The sequence below is a fragment of the Mus caroli genome, unplaced genomic scaffold (assembly GCF_978045245.1).
Source record: "Mus caroli unplaced genomic scaffold, Mus_caroli_1 scaffold_12, whole genome shotgun sequence".
Lineage (NCBI taxonomy): Eukaryota > Metazoa > Chordata > Mammalia > Rodentia > Muridae > Mus > Mus caroli.
This window is the reverse complement of record NW_028227267.1, coordinates 93,505,555-93,515,947: the sequence shown is the minus strand read 5'-3', so window position 1 is coordinate 93,515,947 and position 10,393 is coordinate 93,505,555.

Sequence of the window (10,393 nt, the reverse complement as noted above, 5' to 3'; positions counted from 1 at the left end):
CTTTTAGATCCGTGTCTAGCTTTTCCGGTGTGTTGGGGTGCCCTGGACTGGGCGAAGTGGGGGTGCTGGGTTCTGATGATGGTGAGTGGTCTTGGTTTCTGTTAGTAAGATTATTACGTTTACCTTTCGCCATCTGGTAATCTCTGGGGTTAGTTGTTATCGTTGTCACTGTTTAAAGATTGGAGCAGAAGCTGTGTTCCACTCACCAGCAGTCCCAAAATCCTGTGGCGGGGGTTGTGGGTAGCTGGCGGGTGTCAGGCAACCCTGCTCTCCCGCTACCCCGGCGCTGATCCGGCCGGATGAGGCCTGTGGCCCTACTCAGGCCGGTTTCTGCTTCCCTAACTAATGCAGTCTCAGGTCCCGAGCACTTGGATTGGAGCAGAAGCTGTGCTCCACTCACCAGAAGTCTTAAGATCCTGTGGCGGGTGTTGTGGGTAGCTGGCGAGTGTCAGCCGACCCTGCGCCCCAGCTGCCCCGGTGCTTTTCTGACCGGAAGAGGGTTGTGGCCCTATGTAGGCAGGATTTCTCTCTCCCCACATAGTCCTTTATTTTCTCTTTCAAGTTCATGGCCTGTAATTTTATTATTATTATTATTATTATTATTATTATAGACAGTTAAAACATTCTGATGGTGAGAGAAATAGATTTTCCCAGAGACTAACATACTAAGTGATTGGCCATTACAAAATGGAAAACCAGAAAAACATATATACAAGTAAGAATTATATAATATGTGCATATTTTATTTTAATTCTTTCACATTTTTAGCCCTGATTTTAAATCCATTTTTTACACCTGTTCTAAATTAAAATGGTTAGCATTGTTGAGAAAAGGACTATATCTGAGATGTTCAAGTAAGCGTTGATGTTAATTATCCAGAGAGAACCAGTGTAATATTTTTTAAGAGAGACTTTCTAGCCCAGGCTGGATTCCAGCTTGCTGGAAGTTAAGAATTATCTCGAGTTTCTGGTCCTCATGTCTCCTTTACCTCTAGTATCCTGGAATAGGAGTATGTTCACAAGAGGCCAGAGGTTAACATCTGTTGTTTGTCTCTACTAATGGCCACCTATATTTTCGTGAACTGGTTTCCCTGAAGTTAATGTTTATCAATTTGACTTAAAAATAAACTTCAGGGATCATTCTCTATCCAATTCCCTAGCACTGGGGTTACATATCAATATATACTCTAGCTTTTATGTCAGTCCTGCCTGGTGACCCTAACACAGGCCTTAAAATTTCACAATGGGCACATGACTGTATAAGCTGAAATCTCCTCACAAGAATCATTTTTAGTGTAGCTACACGGCTTTACATACTTTCTATTTTTAAAATAAAGACATTTAAGAAAGTCTATTAAAGTAAAAAAAAATTCATTTTTGGTTCTGTATTTCAGAGTGTAGAATCTACGGCTGCTTGGCTTCATTGATACTGATTTAAGGGCACTCTCATGAGAAGGAGCATATATATGTCTGAGCAAAGTACCTCCTCGCTTGGTTGTCAGGAAGGAGAAGCACTTAGCCTTAAAGGTAAATTCATCCTCCAATGTTTGAACCACTGTCTCTGTCTAGGCACTGCCACTTAAAGCCCCCAACATTTTCTGGTAGCCCATTACTATGAATCTATCAGTCGACTAATTCATTGGTAAAAATTAAAGCTCTCATCATCCCATCGTCTTCTGAAGGGCCCATTATTGAACTGTTGGATTGCTGTCCAGAGTGTCCATACTCAAGCTTTTGTAGGAGGTTTCATATCCAACCCCTAATATGTATCCACCAACAATGCGTGAGTGAATGATTCACTATGTCTATGTCCATTGTTTTGATGGTATCTCACTGAGTCATTTTGATTTGTGTTTGGTGATGTATACTGGTATGTTTTGTAAATGTGGATGGCAGATATTGTTAAAAATCTCATCATGAATTTCCTGGATGTTTTTCTCTTTATTGAAATGCCTACTGACTTCTGGATGCATTTAAAAAAGAGTTTACAAATAAGCTAATAATCTAAAGGTGACTTGACAGAGTTTGAGGTAGAGATTTCTTTGTGTGTGATGGTTATGATTATTCTCAAGGCTCCTAATATATTTTAGTAATTAAATGAGTTGGTTTGGTTCATCATTTCATCCAATAACCACACTGGTACAGTCTAAGAAGTTCTTCAGATTGGTTTTTGGAAAGTGATTTGAGATTGAAAGATAACAGTCACTCCTTACTGAAATATTAGTAATTACATCCAAGAATAAACTTTCTTTGTAATCAAGGAATAGTTATCAGTCCAGAATCAGTATTTGTTATGTGGACATAATGCATACATGTCATAATTGTGCAGCCCTCATTTAAACATAGACATGCAAAGCAAATCATATTTCTACATGTAAAATACCATAGAAAACAAGTGAAGCCATGATGAGATTCTATTCGCATATTTTGAATTGCTGTCGTTTGGTGCTAAATTGTTTAGAAAATTGAAATGACTCTGTAGCAACTGGGGAAATTAGTGTCTACACTACAAGGCAAGTAAAGGACCATATAAACTCATGTGCAAAAATAATTAAAAAATAAGAATGCTGTATGAAAGCATTAAGCATTGCATTCTTGAACCACAGGAAGATAATTACAGGTGAAAAGATCAAACACTGCAAAACTCAAATCCATTCACAGCTGGATCTCTCCTCAAAGCCTACAAAATAGTAACAGTTCAGTTAGTGTGAACTTGATCACACCATATAAATGATTGTACTCAGGAGAAGCTGGGCTAGGTTTAAAGGTTCATGGTTTCTGGCATACATGTGTACCACTATATTTTTGTGGACATCAGCTCCTTTATAAGGAATTATTCCAGCAGAACTAGCAATTTCTAGTTTCCGGGCTCTATGCCCAGTCCTATGGCACAAAGGAGAGTGCAGAACCGTAACAAGCGTTCATAGCAGACTTGTTTGATTTGATGGGAGTAAATGTGTGTATAGTGAACTCATTTCAAAGTGCCAAGTACACCAATTCCTCCAATTACGGAATTACCAAAAGTTTTAAAGAGCAAAGTCAACAAATATTATCTGAAACATAGGAAAGGGGAAGGTGTGGGCAGAGGGAGAGATCAGTACAATCAGTTTGGTGGTTCCTCAGAAAATTGGACATAATACTACCAGAGGATCCAGCAATACCTCTCCGGGGCATATATCCAGAAGATGTTCCAACCGGTAAGAAGGACACATGCTCCACTATGTTCATAGCAGCCTTATTTATAATAGCCAGAAGCTGGAAAGAACCCAGATGCCCCTCAACAGAGGAATGGATACAGAAAATGTGATACATTTACACAATGGAGTACTACTCAGCTATTAAAAGGAATGAATTTATGAAATTCCTAGGCAAATGGATGGATCTGGAGGGCATCATTCTGAGTGAGGTAACATGTTCACAAAGGAACTCACACAATATGTACTCACTGATAAGTGGATATTAGCCCAAAAACTTAGGATACCCAAGATATAAGATACAATTATTTAAACGCATGAAACTCAAGAAGAACGAAGACCAAAGTGTGGACACTGTGCCCCTTCTTGGAATTGGGAACAAAACACCCATGGAAAGAGTTACAGAGATAAAGTTTGGAGCTGTGAAGAAAGGATGGACCATCTAAAGACTGCCATATCCAGGGATCCATCCCATAATCAGCTTCCAATCGCTGACACCATTGCATACACTAGCAAGATTTTGCTGAAAGGACCCAGATATAGCTGTCTCTTGTGAGACAATGCTGGGGCCTAGCAAACACAGAAGTGGATGCTCACAGTCAGCTATTGGATGGATCACAGGGCCCCCAATGGAGGAGCTAGAGAAAGTACCCAAGGAGCTAAAGGGAACTGCAACCCCATAGGTGGATCATTATTATGAACTAACCAGTACCCCAGAGCTCTTGACTCTAGCTGCATTTGTATCAAAAGATGGCCTAGTAGGCCATCACTGGAAAGAGAGGCCCATTGGACTTGCCAACTTTATATGCCCCAGTACAGGGGAATGCCAGGGCCAAGGGGTGGGGGTGGGTGGTGGGGGACTGGGGGGGGGGGAGTGTATTGGGGACTTTTTGGATAGCATTGGAAATGTAATTGAGGAAATTACCTAATTTAAAAAAAAAAAGAAAAAAAAAGAATTCTTGCTTCTGTAAAGTTGAAATTAATTTGAATCCATTAAGAACCTTGAGAACATAAATTACTATATTGTGCAAATAAATACATGGTTATTAAACTATTAGTAAACTGAAATGTGTAACATCAAAGATAAAAATGTTAAAAGAAACTAATACTAACATTCACTAGTGAGGACCCTCATAATTACTAAATATTTGTTTTTTAGGTATTTTCTTTGAATATAATATCATGACAATATACTTTTTCTTATGGATAAATTATTTTTAAAAAATTGAGACACTTTCATAAAACATTTAAGGAAAGAAATCTTTCTGCATTTTATTGATAGTTGTATCAGATTTATTTTATCTTGTTCTAAGTACATAACTTATCTGACACGTAGGGTATTTTTATGGACATCTTCAGTTCTTCGACACTCTTGATTTAAGTTCTACAGGCTCACACTTTCGCTAATGTCAAATAATGACTTCCGGATGCCTTTCCTAATTTGCATGATGATATTGATATATCAGGTCCTTCTTGAATACTGATCTGTCAGTCAAATGCTTTATCTTGAATATAATATCTAACTCCCACAGTATAGAAAGCTGTCCATTTATCTAGGAGAGTCCCGGGACGGCAAGCATAGCCTGTCCTGGACGACATTCTTTCCTTAATATATAACTCATGTCTTTGGACTTGTCAGGTAATTTGAAAGGAAATGTATCCCCATATATCTTTTTCATTCAAATTACGGTTGTCCGTCTTCTCACTATTCCTGTCTGTACTCTGCCAGTTATCTTTTAGAATTCTTTCAGCTTGTAAAATTAACCTAGCACCAAGCCTAGAAAGTTACCTATACTAGTTCTTTAAATATTAACCAAACCTGTCACACCCATTCCCATAGCTTGGCATGTGAGGTGAGTTCACAAACAAAATTGTTAACTATCCTGGAAATTGGAGTAAGCCTATCCTTACTTGATAGAAATGTTTGTATTGCTAATGAAAGGAGTCAGTGCATAGGGCACAGGCTCTTGCTTGGTTTGTTAAAGAAGCAGGATCTTATCAAAAGAGGTAGGAGCAGTTTCCTGAATATTAAGCTGTAGCGTTTAGTAGGGCAGAAGTGGATTCTGAGAGAGACAGGCTACAGTGTCATATCCTTTTAGTTAGCAAAGCTTGACGTGTGTGGGAGTCCGTGTCTCTCTGTGTGTTTAATAATGCATGCATATTTTGAATTGTTTTTAATTGAAAACTGTTACTTGTAAAAGAAAAAGAGGAGAAAAGGGAATTGGAGACCTACAGTGCAATTCATTAGTCTAGATTCAGATCAGACTTTTAACTTGTCATGACCTATATAATCTGCCGGGGAGACCTAAAAGCAATTCTGCTTTAAAGGATCAACTTTCTTAGCAAGACATTTCACAGTGAATGGAGTGGTTTAATAAACATTTTAGTGTATACCTATTAGTATAAGCAGAAAGACTATTTTTCACATTTTGTGATTCTTCTCTTATTTAATATAATTCAAGAAACACAACACACAGACATACATACACCAACACATACAGACACACATTTGCCTACAAACACACATATCGCACTTGCAAATGCAAACATACATTCACACACACTCACATACATACATAGACACACAAATACACATATAATCCTGTGAACACACAAACACACTTTGACTTTTGGCAACTATAAAGAGAGGTGTTTTTCTGGCTGGATTTAGGAATTTCCCTGAGGACACTTGTAGAAAAATTAGAAAACAGTGAGATTTAACCAGTGTTAGGAAACAGGAGGAAAGACCCCATGAAATAATATCTGTTTTGCTCTGAAAACATTTTTCTTAGGAGGTTTTATGTATCTTTATTTGCTTTCAATTTTTTAAATGTTGCAAAGGGCTAATTTGTGTGGTGTGTATGTTATGATAGGAGCATGTTATGGAAAATGAGAAATTAACTCCCTTAAAGGACAATTGATCTAGGAAGTTGTTTCTAGGAGAAAAATATTCTATCCCATTTGACTTTGTTAATGGTAGTGATGGTTTCTGTTTGTCTTCTGTTTAGCAGAAATTGCAACAGACATTACTTTCGAGTAGTATAAGTTTTACATAGCATTTTAAGTATTTTTCATTCAATGATTAAATGGCAAATATTTATAAATGATATATTCAATATGTTGCATGTAAGTAAAGGAGCATGTTGTATGAAAGGACATAACTTTCCTGTATTAATATATTTATAAATTAGATTGCAGAGTTATTTATTTTTACCAAAGGTTTACATACTGTGTACATCCTATTTCTATTATACATGTTTTTTTTTTTTTTTACAAAGGATTTTGGATATTTATTCTCAAATATCACCATATTTTTTAAGTGTTATATATTTCAAAATTGACTAAAACCATTTGATAAATTGAAATAACAAATAAATAAAACAAGAAACATGTTAAAAAAAAAAAGGGGGGTCCCTTGTAATCTATGCAAAGAGCAACATTGTCATCTAGTGGTGGAAATGTATAATGTCAGGCATGGGTGGCCCTCAATGGTGACATGCTTAGTAATTTCTCCATTCTGAAACAGGAAGATTAATCTGTGGAAGCAACCATTCCTCTAAATCAGAATCTCATTATTCTCCCACACAATATTAAGCACATTGGAAGAAAATCCATTATTTCTATATTTATTATAATTTATCCATTATAGTTTTTACAAACAGCATCAACAGAATTATTCTATTAACATACTTTATGTTTAATATGGCATAACTTACATTTTGTATCCTAAAGTCATGCTTAAGTTAATATTGGGATTTAAAGAGCTCCTGATTTATGTGCTAGGCACTTGGTAGTGTATCTACCATCTGTTTCTGTTCTAGAATCTGATGTCTTCCACACAGAGAGTGGCAAACTTTTTAAAACAACAAAAGACTTCTTAGCTGAAATGTTTCCACAAATTTACAAAGATAAGTCCAAATATCAGCTGAAACTTGCCATTCTCAATTCTATTTGATTCTTTAACAATAGTCCCCCTTTTGAACAAGATACCCAGAAGGCCCTAGTACAATCTTTACTGTGAAACATTCACTGTGCAGTATCAGCTGGCTGTGAACTCCAGTTGCTCCTGCTTCAGCCCCCATAGTGTTGAGACTGCAACTTCAAGTAGCTGTATTGCAACTTGATATGCCAAGACTTGCTGACACCCATAGAAGGTCTCCCCTTTTCTAAAGAGAAAAGGAGGAATGAATGAGGGGATGGGAGATTGGGGGGAGAGACTGAGATGAGAGGAAGGGGAAGAAACACTAGAGAAAGTACCCAAGGAGCTAAAGGGATCTGCAACCCTATAGGTGGAACAACATTATGAACTAACCAGTACCCCAGAGCTCTTGACTCTAGCTGCATATGTATCAAAAGATGGCCTAGTTGGCCATCACTGGAAAGAGAGGCCCATTGGACATGCAAACTTTATATGCCTCACTACAGGGGAGCGCCAGGGCCATAAAAATGGGAATGGGTGGGTAGGGAAGTGGGGGGGAGGGTATGGGGGACTTCTGGGATAGCATTGGAAATGTAAATAAGGAAAATACCTATAAAAATAAAAATAAAATAAAACTAGCTTAGTTAAAAAAACTCTTAAGGAACTTTAGAACATCAAAGAATAGATGGCTAATAAGTAGTTATGGCAAATGTAAATTCCCTTGAATAAATGCAATTTTATATGTAAATTCAAGATTTCTTTTTAAGTTTAAAAGTCTTTAAAGATGAACCTGAAGTTTACCTCACTCATAGAAACACCAGTATGCCTGTGTATGGTCCTGAGACAGAATATAGACAACTGTGGTTAACTAATAGTAAGGAAAGGTTCGCTCTGGTACGATATTTTGTTCATATTTCTTTATTAAACTGTAAATGCAAACAAAGTTCATCTTTATTTCGATCAGACAAATGGAAGAATTTTGGGTGTGAACCGTTTTGCCATATGGGATAACTGTATGGGGCTGGTGCCAACCACTTCCCACTGGGCAAGTGTGTACAGAGCTTTTTAATACCTGTTAAACACATCTATTAAAAACCACACTACTTATAAAAAAGTAACATTTAAGAATCACATTGCTCCACAGCTGCTATATTCTGTTCCTTTGCAGTATCATAGAATGCCAAGTTTCAATATAGTCAAGTCTTGAGGGTTTACTTGCCACAATTTATCCAAAGGGGACTGGTTACAAAATTTTTCCTATGCCAACTTTAAACAAAAATTTCAGGTGAGTCATTAAGTTGTCATACTTACATAAATTTATGTAATTAACTCTTGAATAAGGAAATGCCCATGCCGCACAGTGATGGCACACACCTTTAATCCCAGAATTTGGGAGACAGAGGCAGGTGGATTTCTGAGTTCGAGGCTAGTCTGGTCTACAGAGTGAGTTCCAGGATAGTCAGGGCTACACAGAGAAATCCTGTCGTACAAAACCAACCAACCAAACAAACAAACAAACAACAAAGTTATTTAACTGGGCATGTCACTGCATTAATAAAATGTAAGGATATATTTCTATTTCTATTGTCTGGTTTTCTATATTTTTGATAGTAAAATACAGATATATCTCTTCCTTAGCTTTCCTCTTTCTGTGTGTTCTCCTGTGGTCCTCCTTGTTCTCTTTCAGATCCATGGACTCTTTCCTTCATTTAAGTAACACTATAGGCTCATAATAATTGAAATGTACAATGTTGATTATATTTCTTCCCATAAGCCCTTGCTCCCTATCTAGAACTTCTCCTATACATTGTAACTTCTAGTTCTATGTATCTATAGAAATCTAGGAGCTACAATAAGATAATATATGCAATATTTATCTCTTTCAGATTGACTTTTAAATCATTTCAGGTTGTACACATTTTCTATTATTTTCTATTTTTACAGCAATCATAATTATGAATATTATTTTTAAATGTACAGCTGTTGTTTGGATTTCTTTTAGCTCTGAAGGATTCCTTATGTCAGTTTAATATATAAACAAGCTTCCAGTTGTTTATGTTTATGATTAAGTTACTGGTGCAAGACATGTTATTATATAATTTTTTTCAAGAAAGTAATCCATTTTTTGAGATTGTAGTGTAATGTTTCTTCCCTCTTCCCTTTATTCCCTCCAGACACTCAGAAATGACCAGCATTTCATTTCTCTTATCTTTTTTAGAAAATTTTCTGGCTCCTTGTTTCTTACAGATCATCTCTAAGTGCTAGTATTATTAGCAAGTGTCACTTTGCTAGGTTCTAGTCTTTGTCATTTATCTCTCTTTACTCCTGTTTTTTCTTTCTTCTGCCTCCCGCCTCTCTCTCTCTCACACACACTTTTTCTGCCTCTTTCACTAGATCACATAACTGTCTCCCTCTCTATCTATAAATATATCTTTTTTGTTCTCTTTCCTTTGAATGTTATCTAATTATTACATCTATATTCTGTCACTTAACTTTTTTCATAGTTTACCTCATTTTACTGTTAACCTATTTCTTTTGAGTCTGCTGAAGCTTTGCTCTTAGCTCTTTTTTTTTTCTCAGACCTCTATCCTTTTCTTAGCCAGATCGTTGGGGCACTTTTTAGTCCCACAGAGACGAGACCTTTATCAGAGCCTGGCAGTTAGACCCATAGGTGCTCCTTACCTTGTATGTCTCCCTCACCGGAGCTTAGAACAAACTCACACAGCTCAGGGCAGTGCCTGAGAGGAGAAAACACATGGGGCAGAGAAGGGAGGGCAGCTCTATTTGGCTGCACCAGACCACTGATATCTCAAAATGAACACAATTTTTTCTGTTAACAGTTAGCAAGAGACAGGATACAGGGGACAGGAGAATGAGCCTTTCTCCCACCCAGGAGGCAGGCAAAGGCTGAGTCTCCGCCGCGCCACAGCGGAAATGTGGGAGTGGCAAACAAACGCTGGCAGGCAGAGGAACCAATTTAACTATTTAACTACCTGATAGACTCCCGGTGTTCTCTGCACTGTCTTTGGGGAGGGAGCACGCAGCCGGGCCTGCACAAGGGAGTGCGGGTAGACTCTGGGGGGGGGGGCCCAAAAGAGGGACGCTGTAGTCGGCCCCTCCCCAGCTGTGGCAGGCTTCACAGCCACTCCGGGACTGGCAGGCGGGGGCTGGCAGGCCGCTGCACTCACTATCAGCATTTTACAACTCGGGGCACAGACAGCCTCTGCTTCTGCCGTGCCTGCAGAAGCCAGAACCTCAGCGCCACTGCTGCTATCAAAGCC